We start from the raw sequence: 18,231 nt of genomic DNA on the forward strand, positions 1-18,231 counted from the left end.
GCCTGGAAAAGCTATCCAATCGAGTTTATGACTCCAGAGAACAGCCATGTTTGCAAGAAGTCACAGGAAAACACTAAAGTGATTGGTTGAAGAATATTTTGCCCATACACCTTAAAATTTTACGATTAAAAAGTTTTACTAGTTGCAAGGTTTACTGGCGGAATGAAGGTGGCACTGGGAGTAACAGTATTTGTTATTTGATTAAGAAACTAAGTTAATTCATACATAATTAAGATGGACAAGCAGGTATTTTGGATTGCAGAATGAAGGAGTCCCTAGATACTGGAATGATCCAAGGAAAACACATCTGCAGTAAATATCTGCGGTTTGAAGAGTTTCGACTTAAGTTGAGCTAGCGGCCAACCTGCAGACATTGTGATGCATCAGGGAGGGAGAAAGTTACTTGGGTACTTTGTATACACGGGAGACAATCACATCCCTTAGGACAGAATTTTCTGATTTGGTTAGCGAGGACAGGAAAGCGAGGCTGCAAATAAGGCAGAAGGGAAGGAGTCTATGCCTTTGCAATTGTTCAACAGGTTTGAAGTTCAAATCCACTCTGGGTTGGTGGGGAATGTGCAGGTGGATTGGCCATGGTAAAATGCACAGGGTTATGGGGATAGAGCGAAAAAGGGGTGGGCCTGTGTAAAATACTGTTTCAAAAAGTCAGTGCAGGCTTGAGGGGCTGGATGGCCTCCTTCTGCGCTGTAGGGGTTCCACGATTCTCATTACAATTACTGTGGAAGGGTTACTAAGAAAATTGTTAGAACCAAGTCCCCTGGACCTGATGGACTTCATCAGGGTCATAAAGAAGTGGGTTTGAGATAGAAGATGCATTGTTTTTAATTTCCCAAAATTCCCTAGATTCTGGAAAGATCCCATCAGATTGTAAAAGTGAATGTAACTCCACCATTCAAGAAAGAAGGGGGACAGGGAATAGGAAACTACAGGCAAGCTGGCAGGACACTTAGAAAATCTCAATGCAATCAGGCAAAGTTAACATGGTTTTGTGAAAGGCAAACAATGTTTGACCAATTTATTGGAGCTCTTTGAGAAAGCAATAAGCAACATGCATAAATGGGAACCTGTAGGTTTGATTTCCAAAAGGGATATGATAACTGCACAAAATAAAGAGCTTATGGTGTAGGTGGCAATATTTAGAACAAATAGAGAATTGATTAGCTAACAGAAGAAACAGTAGGCATAAACGGGTCATTTCTGGTTGGCAAGGTATGATGAGTGAAATGCTACAGGGATTAGTGCTAGGCCCTCATCATTACAGTTTTTAATCAAATCACTGATTCACAAACAAAACCAAAAGCACCAACAGGTAAGTCAGTCTTCCATTTTACACCATATCTAGGAACACTGGAACTAAGAACGACAGAAGGCAATTCAGCTCTTTGACCCTGCTCCAATTCTATATAATCATGGCTGATCTCTATTTCATCCTAACTCCACTTCCCTGCCTTTTCCCCGTAGCCCTTTATCCTGCTTTTGATCAAATACTTATCTATCGCTTTCTTCAATCCATTGATTCTACATCCACTGCACTCTGGGGCAGTGACTTCCACAGATTCACAACCCCCTGTGAGAAGTAACTTCTCCTTATGTGAAGCTGGTTTGTTGGTGTAGCAGGAATTAAGGCGGCAAATGGAATTTTGTCCTTCATTGCCAGAAGGATGGGGTTTAAAAAAGGGAGGCAATGTTGCAACTGTATGAACTGCTGTGCACAATTTTTGTCTCTTACTTGAGAAAGGTTGTATTGGTACTGGAGGGGGTGCAGAGAAGATTCAGTAGTTTGATTCCAGAGTTGAGGGCTGGCTTATGAGGAGAGACTGAGTAGACTGGGGCTATACCCATTGGAATTTAAAAGAATAAGGGGGATCTGATAGAAACATAAAATTATGAAGGGAATAGACAACATAGAGCATATTTAGGACTGAGTTGAGGAGGAACTTATTCATAGTTCTACTTGAAAGTATTTACAAGCAAAAGACATATACTATCACACTGTTATTAAGAAAAGCTTAATCTGCTGACAACTCCACAATTCAATGAACACAATTCCTGGTCCTAAGCAGGAACAGTTACACGTGTACTTGGCACATGTGCTTCTAGGATCACTGACATTGTAGTCATGCATTCCTTAGTTGGTGACAATATTGTTCTGTACCTGTGCCAGCCAGCTCAAGCTCTCCCTGCCTCCTGATTGCTGTCCCTCTCCAGAGGGCATACTGCCTCCCACTTGCTGTCCTTTTTGAGCATTCACTGTCGTCTCACAGCCCCTCTCAAGTCCTCACTTCTTCCCACTGACCCACTATCAAGCCTTTGTTCCATCCTGCACCCCACCCCCCTCCAAAGCCCTTATTCCTTGCCCACCCTCCCACTTCCACGTGTGCATGCACACACACACCCCCCTCTACTGCACTTTCTGCATGGATTATGCAGGAAAACTATCCCATTCATTACTATCCAGAAAATATACTGTACAACATGGATCAGCTACACAGTAAAGCAGCACATTATCCATTTAATTTGCTGAAATACCTGCCAATCTCCCATCATTTCAGAAAGTTGCTTTCTGGAGCATTACATTCATACTCTGAAAGGGTCATCTCAGGAACAGTGCAGTGCAATCTCATGCAATAATTCCAATACACAGTCTGCTTAAATTTAACTATTTATGGTGAAAAAAAACTTTTTTTTGTAAAGACAGTATAAGGTATAATTCTTTCCGGCTGAGTTTGACCTGCATCATCTTTGACGTAGGCAGTCACTCGGGACATTACTGGCAGTGACAGCAACAGAGTGGAAAGCGACTTGAATTTAGCCGAGGTTATGTCTAACTTTAGAATGCAAGGTTAGCATTGAGGTCAAAAGTAACAAATGCTCGATGTCCCACCACCGAGAGCCAGTAGCATGATGAGTATCAAGTACTCTTGACTACCTAATCTCTGTTTAAGAAAAAAATAGTGAAACTGTTCCAAAGATTTGGGAAACTTAAAGGCCAAAGGAGTTAAGGATGTAAAAAAAAACTGGAGAAATAACTTGCATCAGAAGCAATTTAGCATTTTTACACTGAAGTGTGAAAGCATTTGCATTCAAACCAGCTTCTCCAATTGAAGCCTGACAGATAAAAAGGAAATAATGGTTTGCAAAGTAAAGGGACCCCAAACTGCTTTGCTATAAAGCATGTAATAAACTAAGCAGAAGTAGCTCTCTGTGATTGAAACGCCATGTGTTTGGATAACTCGTGAATGGGACAAAATCAAGTGTGCTTCTGCTACTTCAGTACATTATTCCTTTTATTTTATATTAGAAGATATATATTGGTGAATGAAAGAAGCACAAGGACACTTCTTACACTCACTTGCAGGTAAAAAATGGCTTTATTATGAATGGGTTGAACTGACAGGATAATGAATGACATCACGTTCAAAGATAAAATGCTCCTGGCAAACTTAAGGTCCATGCACAAATGAAAATGGTGCATATCAAAATACAGCAATAGAAAAACTTAATGCAAGGCACAAACAGAAAACAGTAGGTAAGAGAAAAGGAAGTTCAAGGTAAGAAAAATAACAGGCTCAAGGGAGAGCGAGAGGAAAAGAAAGAAAAAAGTACCTTAAGAGGCAAATGAGAATCAATTTTGTGTTAAAAAAACTAAAATGTTGCAATATGCAAATTAGATATGCCGCTAACATACTCACATAATTGGAATGCGATATGCAGTTAATGGAAGCACCATAATGGCTCTATCGTTCATGTGTATGTTACTTGTTGGGACACACTCACTATCTGCATTGCTTCTTTTGTGATGCAGTTGAGAGAATGTATCACAGAATTCTTCATGGTCCAGGTTATTCCCAACATTCAGACGATGAAAGGGATACAAGAACTCAGCAACATGGACTGAACGTTGTATGGTTCAGAGAGGGGGCTCAAGAGATGGTGAAAGCCAAACCATTTCTTCTCCGTCATCAAGACTGCTTATTTTCATCTCTTTAAAATTCACCCAGCCAAAGTTAATTATTTAATTCTTTCATGGAATGTGAACATAGCTCACAAGGCCCCCATTTAGTGCCCATCCTAACTGCCCTAAGATGGTGCTGAGCCACCTTCTCGAAAACTGCAGTCCATAAAAGTGTAAATACATCTACAGTGCAATTAGGAATGGAGTTCCAGATACCTGACCCAGTGAAAGTGAAGGAATGGCAATATAGTTCCAAGTCAGATAGAATGCGACTTGGGGTGGGAACTTACAGTTGGCTGTGTTCCCATATGTCTGTTGCCCTTGTTCATCTAGGTGGTAGAGTGTTGCTGGCGGATGTTCCCCACGCTGGTAATGCTGTTGAATGTCAAGGACAAATAGTCAGATTCTCTGTTATTGAAGATGATCACTGCCTGGTAATTGTGTGATGCAAGTGTCACTTGCCATTAAGAACATAAGAAATAGGAGCAGGAGTAGGCCATCTAGCCCTTCGAGCCTGCCCTGCCATTCTGTAAGACCATGGCTGATCTGAAGTGGATCAGTTCCACTTTCCCACTTTCTCCCCATAATCCTTAATTCCCTTGACTGTCAAAAACCTATCTACCCGTGACTTAAATATATTTAGCGAAGTAGCTTCCACCACTTCAATGGGCAGAGAATTCCAGAGACTCACCACCCTTTGAGTGAAGAAGTTCCTCCTCAACTCTGATCTAAACTGCGCCCCCCCCTCCCCCTTATCTTGAGGCTGTGCCCTCTAGTCCTGCTATCCTTTCTAAGCAGGAAGAATCTCTCTACCTCTACCCTATCCATCCCTTTCATTATCTTATACGTCTCTATAAGATCCCCCCTCATCCTTCTAAACTCCAACGAGTACAGACCCAGTCTATTCAGTCTCTCTTCATAGTCCAACCCCCTCATCTGCGGTATCAGCCTAGTGAACCTCCTCTGCACTCCCTCCAAGGCCAAAATATCCTTGCGCAAGTGCGGCGACCAAAACTGCACACAGTACTCCAGCTGCAGCCTCACCAGTACCCTGTACAGTTGCAGCAAGACCTCCCTGCTTTTATATTCTATCCCCTTCACTATAAAGGCCAGCATTCCATTCACCTTCTTGATCACCTGCAGACTGGGTTTTGCGAGTCATGCACAAGGACCCCCAGGTCCCTCTGCACCATAGCATGCTGCAGCTTTTTGCTTTTTAAATAGTAATCCCTCCTACTATTATTTCTGCCGAAGTGGATAACCTCACACTTGCTAACATTCATCAATCCAAGCCTGAATATTGTCCAGAATTTACTGCACATGGATGCAGACTGCTTCATTATCTGAGTTCCAAAAGGCACTGAACATCAGCGAACATCCCTATTTCTGATGTAAGTAAGGTCATTGATGAAGCAACTAAATGATGATTGAGCCTAGGGCACTACACTGAGAAACTCCTGCAACAACTACAATTATCTTTGTGCTAACATGACACCAATCAATAAATTTTCCTCCCACTTATCATCGATTTCAGTTTTGCTAAGGCTCCTTGATGCCTCTCAAATGCTGCCTTGATGCCAAGAACAGTCAGTCTTGAATTTGGCTTTCCCCCGCTTCTGTCTGCAAAAAAATTAGTGTCTTTGTTACCTTTCTACTCAACTATTCCAATCACCTCCTGGCCAACCTCTGACTTTGCATCTTCTGTGAAGTTCAATTCACTCAAAATTCTGTTGCTTGTATCCTAACTTGCATCAAGTCCTTTTCACTCATCATATCTCTTATTGATGAACACTGGCTCCCTGGATTTTGAAACTCTAATTTTCAATTAATTTTGTGGCATATCCCCTTTTTTCCTTTAATCTCTCCAATATCTCAGTGTTCCATGATGACTGTGCCTTCATCTGTCCAAGTTCAAAATTCAGGAGACGGGATTTACCATGTAACCTGCTGTGCGTTTTGCAGCGACATGCCACTGGCCAACAGTAGGATATACTGATTCTGCTGTTGTCAATGGGGGTTTCCTGTTGAATGCACCCCTTGTTGCCATGATCCCACCAGCGCAAATGGTCAGAAAATTCTGGCCTGGAATTCCAAGCTGTTGTTTATCATGGGAATAACATGGCAGAAACTGTTTTGGGTAAAAATACTAAATTCTGACAATTTTCATTGCCAGCTCAGAGACATCATTAATTGCAGAATACCATGCACATCACATTTTCATCAGCTTGCTCAGCCCACACATGACTTTATGTGAAACTAACTTGATGATCAGATTAACATTTAGACTTGAATAACATTTACAGAAATCTGACTTTACTTCTTTGTTCAATTCTCAAAGTACTTAAGACATGAATTACAACTTTCTTTCTAGCTAGCAAATCTAAAATGGGGCAGAGACATAATGGAGACAATAACAACTAAAAAGAAAAGGCTTGCAAATATTGAATGCCTTTATGGGCTTAGGCATCCAAAGCGCTTAACAGCAAACAAAGCTAATTTTGAAGTGTAGTCACTGTCATAATGTAGAAAATGAGGCAGCCAGTTGTGGTTCCAAGAACAACTAAATCGGTTTTTAGCAATTAAATATCATTAAACATTGAGAAATATGTGGGGCATTTTGCAAAGGGGAATTAATAGAGATCAAAATAGAGATTAATCCGCTGATCTAAGGTGTAGTCAAAGAGATGGAATTTGAAGAGCCTTTGAAGATTTTGTAATGTTGATAGATTGTGAAGAGATTTGGAAATACAGAAGGGAGTTTGGGATCAACACATAGAATTAACAACTAATAATGGTTGGAGAGAGGCACGCATGAATTAGTATAGGATAGCATTCCAGCTGTAGAGTTCTAGATGAGTCAATGCGTTGTGCAGGACTCAGCAGACATACTTGGGGGAGTTGTGACAATACGCTTTCAGATTCAGATGAGTGCTTCAGTGACAGAAATATTACGAAAGTTAGTAATACCACATAGGAAAGTTACAGCAGAAAGAGGCCATTCAATCTACTACGTCTGTGCCAGCCAAAAAAAAGAGAAAAAAGAAACAGAGGTTTGCCTTTTACTGAAATGCACGACAAATCCAATGTGGCCAATTACTGTTTCATCAACCACAAAGTGACAAAAGTGTTGATGACAATGCTATCAAGCAGTATTACACAGTATTTTAACCCCAAACTAGTCCATAATCTTGCACGTTACAACACTCTCAGGATCCAGGGTGAGGTAGTTGAATGGATACAAAATTGGCTTGATGACAGAAGCCAGAGGGTGGTTGTATTTCAAATTGGAGACCTGTGACTAGCCTCAGGGATTGGTGCGGGGTCCACTGTTATTTGTCATTTATATTAATGATTTGGATGAGAATATAGGAGGCATGGTTAGTAAGTTTGCAGATGACATCAAGATTAATGGCATAGTGGACAGTGAAGAAGGTTATCTCGGACTGCTACAGGTTTTTTGCTCAATTGGGCCAGTGGGTTGACAAATGGCAGATGGAGTTTAATTTAGATAAATGCGAGGTGAAGCATTTTGGTAGACTGAACCAGAGCAGGACTTTCCTCAATTAATGATAGGGCACTGGGGAGATTTACAGAACAAACGAAATCTAGGGATACATGTTCATAGTTCCTTAAAAGTGGAGTCATAGGTGGACAGAGTGATGAAGGTGGCATTCAACACGCTTGGTTTAATTGGTCTGAACATTGAATACAGGAGTTGGGAAGTCTTGTTGAAATTGTACAAGACCACACATGAAGTAGTGTACAGTTCTGGTCACCCTATTATAGAAAGGATATTATTAAACTAGAAGGAAATTTACTAGGATGCTACAGGGACTTGTTGGTTTGAGTTATAAAGGAGAGGCTGGATAGACTGGAACTTTTTTCTCTGGAGTGTAAGAGGCTGAGGGGTGATTTTAGAAGTCTATAAAATAATGAGGGGCATAGATCAGCTAGATGATCAATATCTTTTTCCAGAGATAGGGGAGTCTAAAACTAAAGGTGAGGGGAGAGATACAAAAGGGTCTGGGGGCAATTATGTTGTAGGTTACAGAGGGACATAGATAAGCTGCAGAGCTGGGCTGAGAGGTGACAAATGGCGTTTAATGCGGAAAAATGTGAGGTGATTCACTTTGGAAGGAGTAACGGGAATATAGGGTACTGGACTAATGGTATGATACTTGGTAGTGTGGATGAGCAGAGAGATCAAGGTGTCCATGTGCATAGATCCCTGAAAGTTGGCACCCAGGTTGCTAGGGTTGTTAAGGCAGCGTACAGTGTCTTAGCTCTTATTGGTAGAGGGATTGAATTTCAGAGCCATTATGTAATGCTGCGGCTGTATAAAACTCTGGTGCAGCTGCACTTGGGAGTATTGCATACAGTTCTGGTCGCTGCATTATAGGAAGGATATGGAAGCATTGGAAAGGGTGCAGAGGAGATTTCCCAGAATATTGCCTGGTACGGTAGAAAGGTCTTATGAGGAAAGGCCTTATGAGGAAAGGCTGAGGGACTTGAGGCTGTTTTTGTTAGAGAGAGAAGGTTAAGAAGTGACTTAATAGAGACTTACAAGATGATCAGAGGATTAGATAGGGTGGACAGTGTGAACCTTTTTCCTTGGATGGTATTGGCTAGTACGAGGGGGCTTAGCTTTAAATTGAGGGGTGATAGATGTCAGATAGGACAGATGTCAGAGATAGGTTCTTTACTCAGAGAGTAGTAAGGGTGTGGAATGCCCTTCCTGCAATAGTAATGGACTCATCAACATTAAGGGCAATTTAATGGTCATTGGATAAGCATATGGATATTGGAATAGTGTAACTTAGATGGGCTTTAGATTCGTATCACAGGTCAGCGCAACATCGAGGGCCAAAGGGCCTGTACTGTGCTGTAATGTTCTAATTTTTTCAGAGGTCGTTGAATGTCTGGAACAAGCTGCCAGAGGAATAGGGACGGGTACAATTTTGTCTTTTAAAAAGCATTTAGACAGCTATATGGGTACAGTGGGTAAAGAGGGATGTGGGCAATTGGGACTAGCTTAGAGGTTTAAAAAAGGTGGCATGGACAAGTTGGGCCAAAGGGCCTGTTTCCATGCCATAAACCTATATGACTTTAAATGCAAATCCAGGTGCCTTCTAAAATGAGTTTAGCATTTCAGCCTCAACCACCAACCAGTGAATTCCAGACACCCACTACTCAATGAAAAAAGTGTTTCCTTATGTCTCCTCTAATCCTTGTACCAATCAACTTAAATCTATGCCCCCGGTAACTGACCCTTTAGCTAGGGGACAGAAGTCTTTTCTGTCTGTCTATCACATCTAGGCCTCAACTTCGTACACCTCAATTTAGTCACCCCTTAGTCTCCTCCATTCCAAGGAGAAACAATCCTAGCCAATCCAATCTCTCCTAATTTACGTATTGAAATTGTTCTTTTTAAATCTCTTCTGCACTTTCTCCAGAGCAATTATGTCTTTTCTGTATTGTGATGACTAGAACTTTATACAAAATGGCAGTTGTGACCTAACCAGCGTTTTATGCAGCGCCTTCATTACATCCCAGCTTTTGCACTCAATATTTCACCCAATCAAGGAAAGCATTCCATATCCTTTCTTGACCATCCTGTCTTGCCATCTTTAAAGACTTGTGGACATGCACTCCAAGGTTCCTCACTTCCTCAACCCCTCTCAATAACTTCCTATTTATTGAATATTCCCTTGCTCTTTTTGTCCTTCCCAAATGCATTACCTCACACTTTTCTGGACTGAATTCCATTTGCATCTGTTTTGCCCACTCAAATAAACCATTGTTTTCATGCTAGAATTGACAGCTAACCTCTTTACTATCAACTACACAGCCAATTTCTATGTCACCTGCAAATTTCCCAATCACATCATCCACATTTAAGTCTAGTGATGATGATGCAGTTAAAAGTTAGAAGTGCACAATATTCACTATAAACATGCATTATAAATATACCCATCTTAACTGTTGATTGCACCATTCCATTAAAACTATTATGAATTCATATAATCTTGCAAAATACAATGTTTATCCCCATTTGGAACTACAGAGTGTGAGTGTCAGAAGTGTGTGTGTGATACACATGGCTTTTCACCTCCTACAGATCTCCATCCTGGGGTCCCAACTTTGCCAAAGATGGTGGGTGGACCATCCGTGGTTGCTATGCTCAGGAGCATATATTTATGCTCTACACCACAGGGTCCACAGTTGTTCAAGGCAGCAGCTCATCACCAACTTCTGAAGAGCATCTAGGGATAGGCAATAAATGCTAGTCCAACCAGAGGTGCCCATAACCCTGTAAATGAATTTTAAAAAGCTCCTTTTTCTTCTGACAGTCTCAGATCTTACTGTTAATCTAAAACTGGAGACCATACTCCATGACAGAGAATAGATTTAAAATCAATAGCAGCAGTCAGGACTATATCACAATATATCTGAACAGTGGATAGAAATATACTGACTGAAATTAGAAAGGAGAGAAAATATATTAGGGGACAGCAGCTGACATGAAGGTATGAATTTTATTTGGCAAGTTTTTAAAATGTTCACCAAGTAAAGAAAATATGCTTTGAGGGGAATAGGAAAATCATCCTGTACATGTCATTGTTACATAATATCGTATTAGCAACATGCAAATGCTCAATTGTGCCACACTCACATAAATGCACTCTGGTCAGCCTTTAAGACGCAAGCTTTACGTACTCTTCACTTGGAGTTTCTCAACTGATGCCCACATGGAATGAGATATCTTGCACTTCAACTCTGGCCTCTTGGCCAGATTTTATTTGATCCATTAGAGACCGGGCTTCAGTTACAAAGGCCTAATAGCTCTGAAATTTACTCTCTACACTTCTCATTCTTTTTTAAAGCCTAACTCTGAGCAGGCTTTTTGCCTGTTATGCCATACTAACCCCTTATGAGGCTCAGTGACAAATTATGTCCTTGAGAAGTACGTGATGCACCACCTTCCTGAACTGCCACAGTCCACCTGGTCCAGGTACATCCACAGTGCTGTTAGGGAGTTGTGATTTGATTCAGCAAAAGTGATAGAATTACACAGTTCCAAGTCAGGAATATGTGTGGCTTGAAAGGAAACTGCATTGCAGGTGATGATTTTCCCATGCATCTGCTGCCCTTATCCTTTAATCTAGGGGGTAAAGGTCACACATTTGGATGGAGCTGAGGGACAATTGATGAGTTGCTCAATCTTGCAGGTGGTATATACTGCTGCCAACGTGCATTGGCAATTCATTCATCATCAATCTAGTAGACAGCACTGCCCTAAATGGTGTCCTGTCTCTTAAATCTTGCAGCCATTTATTTAAGAAGTGCAAAGTATTCCATCACACTACTGACTTATGCCTCAGATGTAGTTTAGGGAGTCAACAGGTGAGTTACTCACCTCAGAGTTCCCAGTCTCTAACCTGTCTTGTGGTCACTATATCGATGACTGATCCAGTTTAGTTTGTGGTCAATGGTAACTCCTTGGATGTTGATGCTGTGGATTCAGCAATGTTAAGCCATTAAAATGTCATGGGGAGAAGGTTAAGATTCTGTTTTTCAGATGGTCATTATCTTGCTCTTGTGGAGCACAATTATTCTACTTTTCAGCCCAAATGTTGTTGAAGTATTGCTGAGTAAGGACATTCAGCATTTGAGTTCTATGAGGATGTGTCTAGGGCGGTGGACAGAGGACAGCCGGTGGATGTGGTCTTTCTTGATTTTCAGAAGGCGTTTGACAAGGTACCTCACAAGAGGTTATTGCAGAAGGTCAGGGCGCATGGGGTTGGGGGTACGGTGTTAGCTTGGATAGAGGACTGGTTGTCAAATAGGAGGCAGAGAGTGGGGGTCAATGGGTGCTATTCGGATTGGCGGATGGTGACTAGTGGAGTGCCCCAGGGGTCGGTGCTGGGGCCTCAGCTATTTACCATTTATATAGATGATCTGGAGGAGGGAACCAAGTGTAGGGTGTTGAAATTTGCTGATGACACCAAAATTGGTGGAAAGGCAAATTGTGCAGAGGGTGGTGAGAGTCTACAGAAGGATCTAGATAGGCTGGGCAAATGGGCCAGGAAATGGCAAATGGAATTTAATGTCGGCAAGTGCGAGGTGGTCCACTTTGGTAGGAAGGATTATTACTTACGTGGAGAAAAACTGCAGCAGGCAACGGTGCAGAGGGACCTCGGGGTCCTTGGTGCTTGAGCGAACATCCCCACTTCCAATCTTATGTGGGAGGGAAGGTCACTGAAAAACCAGCTGAAGGTGGGTGGGCTTAGAAAACTGCTGCAGTGGTTCTTCAGGGTAATGTCCTGGGAGTGAGATGATTGTACTGAACACAAAAACTTTGTTAGCCAATCTCAACCAGTAGAGAGATTTCCCCAATTTCCCACTGATTTCAATTTTCCTCACTCCTTGCAGCTACTGTCAAATGCTGCCTTGATGTCAAGGGTAGTCATTCTCACATTTGACCTTGAGGCACTCTGTTGTTCATGCTTGGACCAAGATTGTAGAATCCAAGTGACTCTGGTGGAACTGAGCTGAGGTTATTGCTGTGTAATGCTGCTTGACAGCATTGTCATCAACAGCTTCCATCACTTTGTGGCTAATGAAGCAGTAATAGGCCACATTACACTACAAACCTGGGCAACTTGCACACTGTTGGAGAGATGTCAGTGCTGTTGTTGCACTAGAACAGCTTGGCAAAAGGGCCCCAACCAATTCTGGAGCCCAAATCTTCCATATCTGATACTGTCGAGGCCCAAAGCCTTAAAGCATCTAATTCTTCAACTATTTCTTACTATCACATGGAGTGAATCAAATTGGATTGGTGATGCAGAGGATGTCAGGAAGGGATGGAGATGGGTCTTTTTTTTTGAAAAAAAACTAGCCTAGAAGGTACTGTATCACACCAGATCTAACTACAGCCTGCAGACCACATTCCTACCCAGCCTAGGGCTGTACTAGTGAAAGCACACAATGTACACCAGCAAATACAGTGTGCTTCAGGCCTGATGAGCTGAGAAAGTAAAAATGCAGATTAGGGCAAGCTTCAAGTATCATAGAATCCTGTAGTGCAGAAGACCATTTGGCCTGAGCCTGCACCGACAACAATCCCACTCAGGCCCTATCCCTGTAACTCCATGCATTTACCCTAGCTAGTCCCCTGATACTTAAGGGCAATTTAGCATGGTCAATCCACCTAACCTGCACATCTTGGGACTGAGGAAACCAGAGCACCTGGAGGAAACCCACACAGACATGGAGAGAACATGCAAACTCCAGACAGTGGCCCAAGCTGGGAATCGAACCTGGGTGCCTGGCACTGCGAGGTAGCAGTGCTAACCACTGTGAGGTAGCAGTGCTAACCACTGTGCCATGGTACTTTTTTTTTTATATAAGTAAAATACTTAGGCCACAGAAGTACTTCATGCAATTTAAATCAGTCTGGATGTGGACTTTTCTTGGGGATTATGCCTACCATGTTAAAGGGAGGAGCACAAAAAGAGTGAAACACCATATTAAGAGATTACTGCACTTTTGATTTGCATTTTAGTTTTTCAAATATTTACACCAATTTCAAAATAATGATGGTTTTAAATACTGGAAAGTCAAACTCACTCACTTTTGGCTCCCCATTTTCAAATTCCCTCACAGAAGGAGTGGTAATCTGGGACCTTCAGGTTTGCACTTAACACAATACAAATCTATTGTGGGTTTGATCAACCTTTTAAATGATAAATACCTAGAGCCCTATTTATAATGGTACCAACAGAGTGAGACTTCAGCAAAGTGTGGAAAAAAAACAGGAAAGCTAGGCTGTTCTCCAGAGAGAAGAGAAAGTTAATGGTATGTTATTAGAAGTATTCTGAATGCCAAAGGATATAGATTAGATAAGGAGAAACTGTCTCTGGTGGCAAAATGCTTGGTAACCCGAGAACTCAAATTTAAGGCAATTGACAAATGCAGGGGCTAACAAATTTGGACCCAGCTAAAAGTTGAAACAGAATTCTGCTGGTGGATGAGGAGTTTAAAAAAAAATCAAAAGATAAATACTCGCACCTGCAACATGTCCCAACCAAATTATGCATGACTGAAGGTCTCCACAGCAAACTCAATTTAATATTTTGATGGGCATCTGAGATTAATTGTTCAACACTTGCAAAATCAGAGCTGAAAAAGGTACATACGAACTCTCAAATTAGAAGCAGTAGTAAGCCTTTGATCATGGCCTCAACTCCACATTCTGCCTAGCTCCAATAACTTCAACTCCCTTGTCAGTCACAAATCCATTTACCTATTCCTTAAAATTATTCAAATACCCTGGTTACCAGGGAAGAGGGTTCCAAAGATTCCTGATACTCCTAAAAAATTTTCATCTGTCTTAAGACCTCATTTTTAAACTGGATGAAGGTAGATGAATACAGAAAATGAAGAATGTGCACTTTTAGATTGGGGTTTTGAAAGAATTGAAAATTGCTGAATAGGTGTGCAACAGACTTACTTGGGAGCATTTCTTTCAAATTGTACAACGAGATTATTAATTCCCAGCTCTCAGAATGAGGTGCAAAGAGAGGATGCAGTTGTGATGACTGCCTCTATGATGAGTTCTGATTTTTTATTTTTCTTTTGTTGCTGCTTCCCTTGGTGGCTCTTACAGCAACATATTGTTGTATTACTGTGATTGACATTAATACTGAAAAAATAAAATACTGCAGATACTGGAAATCAGGGAAAAAACCAAAATGCAGAAAGTACTCAACTGACAGAACCCATGGAGAGATATATGACAGTGGATTTTTGATGCTGTTGGAAAGGTATGAACTGCACTCTCTCATTAAACCAAGGCGGTGTGAAAAACAGCCAAGTTTGGCTCCATTGTTCTATTTAATGTACTGTTAAGGTGATAATTGATAGTTAAAGATTTTATGCATAGTTGTACCAAAATTAAGTTTGAGCATTTGTCACAATTTCCATATCCAGATGTGGTCATCCAGCAGGAAAGTTACCCACCCCAATATTACATAAATGCAAGTTGTTGCTGAACGTGTGAAACAACTCCATCTGCCTTTAATCACTGCACTGAATAGCTCTAATGGCACTCAAAGTAGGGCATCACATTGCTCCATAATCACAAACTGACTTTTGTTTTACACTAGTGGAAAACATCTCTTGATGCAATGTCTGCAGATTATGCAAACACAGCATAAACTTTTAATGTGGGCCACACTATATTCAAGGTCATATGCATGAACAAGTTAACCCCAAAAAGAGTTGATTTATGGAACAATTCAAAGAATCATTTAATTGTGCTGACATTAAATTCTCAATGATAGAATTGTCCAGGTGCCAAAATAGAGCAAAGAAATGCAGCAAATATCTTCTGACTGTTTGAACATAACAACCCAGTTAACTGGTCACTTCTGTTTAGATTTTGACCAAATATAGTTGGGAATGCATTTTTTTATTATAGCAAAAACTGTGATGGGGAAAGTGCAATGTCACACAAATGACCTTTGTGCTACATTGAGAAGACAAAATTGTCCACTTGAATCTTTGTTGTTGGTAACTATATAATTAAGCTTAGTTTAATCATAAATGCTTTAACTTTTCTAAACAATATGGTATTGCTGAGAAGCAGGGAAAGAAAATACAAGATGGAGGCAAGTTCACAAAAATAGACATTGTTCCAATTGCAGTCTGAAACTTATGAGCAGAGTTGATAAAGGTCCTGCTTTTATCAATTTTATAAATTTGCTTGCTCGCAAGTTGAAGCATGGAATAAAGAGGATAATGGCAACAGATATGAACCTTGCTGAGCAATGAGAGGTGAATAGTCTTTTTGCCTTCATCTGGTCCAGAAAAGAGTGATGTTACCATGGGGGTGGTTCTAGGACCATTGCATTTCGTGATAATAAAATTTATTTATGTCACAGGTAGGCTTACACTAACACTGCAATGAAGTTACTGTGAAAACCCCCTAGTGACTAAATTCCAGCACCTGTTTGGGTACAGGCATGTATATTAAAAGACAATATTAAAAGCAGGGTACAATTTTAAAATTTGGACAACACAACACATCACCTGTGAAAATTCAGGAGGATACAGATAAGCTGGTGCAATGAGTAAACATGTGGCAGATGAAATTTAGTGCAGAAATTGCAAAGAATGAAGAGACAATATAAACTGATAGCACTATTCTAAAAGAATGTGCAGGAACAGGGACACCTGGAGATATCAGTACACAAAAGCATTGAAGGTGGCAGGACAAGTCAAGAAAGTGATTGATAAGGCAATGGGATCTTGGACTTTACAAATAGAGGCAGAGAAAATTAAAACACTGATTTGACCTCAATTCTTGAATGTGCTACCTGAAAGTATGGTGGATGCTGATTCAGTTGTGGTTTTCAATGGGAATTAAATCAGCATCTGAAGAGGAAAAAGTCAGAAATAAGGGCACAGGATGGTAATGAGGCAAATTATGAGAGCCACATAGTTGTAACAAGCAAAATGGCTTTGCTTTAAGACAATAAAACTTTATCTATTGTATAATACTAAACAAGACTGAACTTTGTGCATTACACAGCCATGAAGCTGTAAATGGCAAGTATATATTTTCAATCACAAGTGATATAAATTGCTCAACTAAAAACAGCTTTTTTATTAGACAATGTTAAAATCCAAAATTAAATTCAAATCCAATTCACTGCAAAGCAAAATTTACATTTTAGTCTTGTAGGTAAACTTTGTGCAAATCATGATAATCTTCACTTTATTTGAAAAAGTATCACTTTTTCCTCCCCCACCACTACAAACACATTCCTGAGAATGGTTGCATAGAATTGTTCACCTGTGAGCCATGACAATGAATGTTCACCATAGAGGACACCAAGATTGGTGGAACGGCAAATTGCGCGGAGGGTGTGGAGAGTCTGCAGGATCTAGATAGGCTGGGCGAATGGGCCAGGAACTGGCAAATGGAATTTAATGTTGGCAAGTGTGAGGTGGTCCACTTTGGTAGGAATATGGTAGGAAGGACTATTACTTGTGGTGAAAAACTGCAGCAGGTGACAGTTCAGAGGGACCTCGGGGTCCTTGTGCATGAGTCGCAAAAACCCAGCCTGCAGGTGCAGCAGGTGGTCAGGAAGGCTAATGGGATGCTGGCCTGCATAGCAAGGGGGATTGAATATAAAAGTAGGAGGTCTTGCTGCAGCTGTATAGGGCACTGGTGAGGCTGCAGCTGCAGTAGTGTGCGCTGTTTTGGTCGCCACACTTACGCGAGGATATTTTGGCCTTGGAGGGAGTGCACAGGAGGTTTACTAGGCTGATGCCAGAGTTGAGGGGGTTGAGCTATGAGGAGAGGCTGAATAAACTAGGCTTGTACTAGAGTTTAGAAGAATGGGGGGAGATCTCATTGAGACATATAAGATGATGAATGGGATGGATAGGATAGAGGTGGAGACACTCTTCCTGCTCAGAAAGGACTGTAGGACTAGAGGGCACAGCCTCAAGATGGGGGGGGGGTGGGGGGGGGGGGGTTAAGAACAGAGTTGAGGAGGAACTTCTTCACTCAAAAGGGTGGTGAATCTCTGGAATTCTCTGCCTGTTGAAGTGGTGGAGGCTGCCTCGCTAAATATTTTTAGGATGTGGGTTGATGGGTTTTTGATAAGCAAGGGGATTAAGGGTTATGGGGAGAAGGCAGGAAAGTGGTACTGAGCCACAACAGATCAGCCATGATCTTATTGAATGGCAGGGCAGGCTCGAAGGGCTAGATGGCCTACTCCTGCTCCTATTTCTTATGTAGGACATGACAGCAGAGCCTGAGTATACATTGAATAAAAGATCAAATTAAGGAATGGAGTTAGTCAATAGCAACTGAAATCATAAAGCCTGGCCACTTTTCCCAGCCCTAACGCAAGACCTTCTGTAATGGCCTACTTGAGTTACCACAATATCTAGTCATTATAGTCAAGCTCAGTTAAGTTATTCAAATGGATAAATTGGCAATACCATTGGGAGCTCAAGAGTTCCATGACACACTGCATATTTTTCAGGCCTGATTTGGTCAAATCTCCATTTTTGCAAATCTGCATGCTTTACAGTAATTGAATCCATTAGTTAATTTCTACCAAAATTTGAGACATTATTAATGCTGCATTTATAGCTATATCAATATATGATTTACCAAAGAGGTATATAATCTCTCAAAACATGAACATGCCTGTATATAATCAAAGTACTTA

General features: G+C 41.1%; 1 protein-coding gene across 5 annotated transcripts in view; it reads right to left on the reverse strand.

The window, feature by feature from the left end:
• slc39a10 (solute carrier family 39 member 10) overlaps positions 1 to 18,231 on the reverse strand; it is an 85,289-nt gene that overhangs the window by 62,529 nt on the left and 4,529 nt on the right. For 3 of the 5 annotated variants that reach the window (XM_080198804.1, XM_080198800.1, XM_080198801.1), the window contains exon 2: positions 4,267 to 4,351. The exons of the other annotated variants lie outside the window; for them this stretch is intronic. The gene's annotated coding sequence lies outside the window, so the exon portion shown is untranslated. The remainder of the gene's footprint in view (positions 1 to 4,266; positions 4,352 to 18,231) is intronic. 5 annotated transcript variants of the gene reach the window in all.

This window comes from Carcharhinus amblyrhynchos, chromosome 11 (assembly GCF_965287045.1).
Source record: "Carcharhinus amblyrhynchos chromosome 11, sCarAmb.v2.hapA, whole genome shotgun sequence".
NCBI classification, from domain to species: domain Eukaryota; kingdom Metazoa; phylum Chordata; class Chondrichthyes; order Carcharhiniformes; family Carcharhinidae; genus Carcharhinus; species Carcharhinus amblyrhynchos.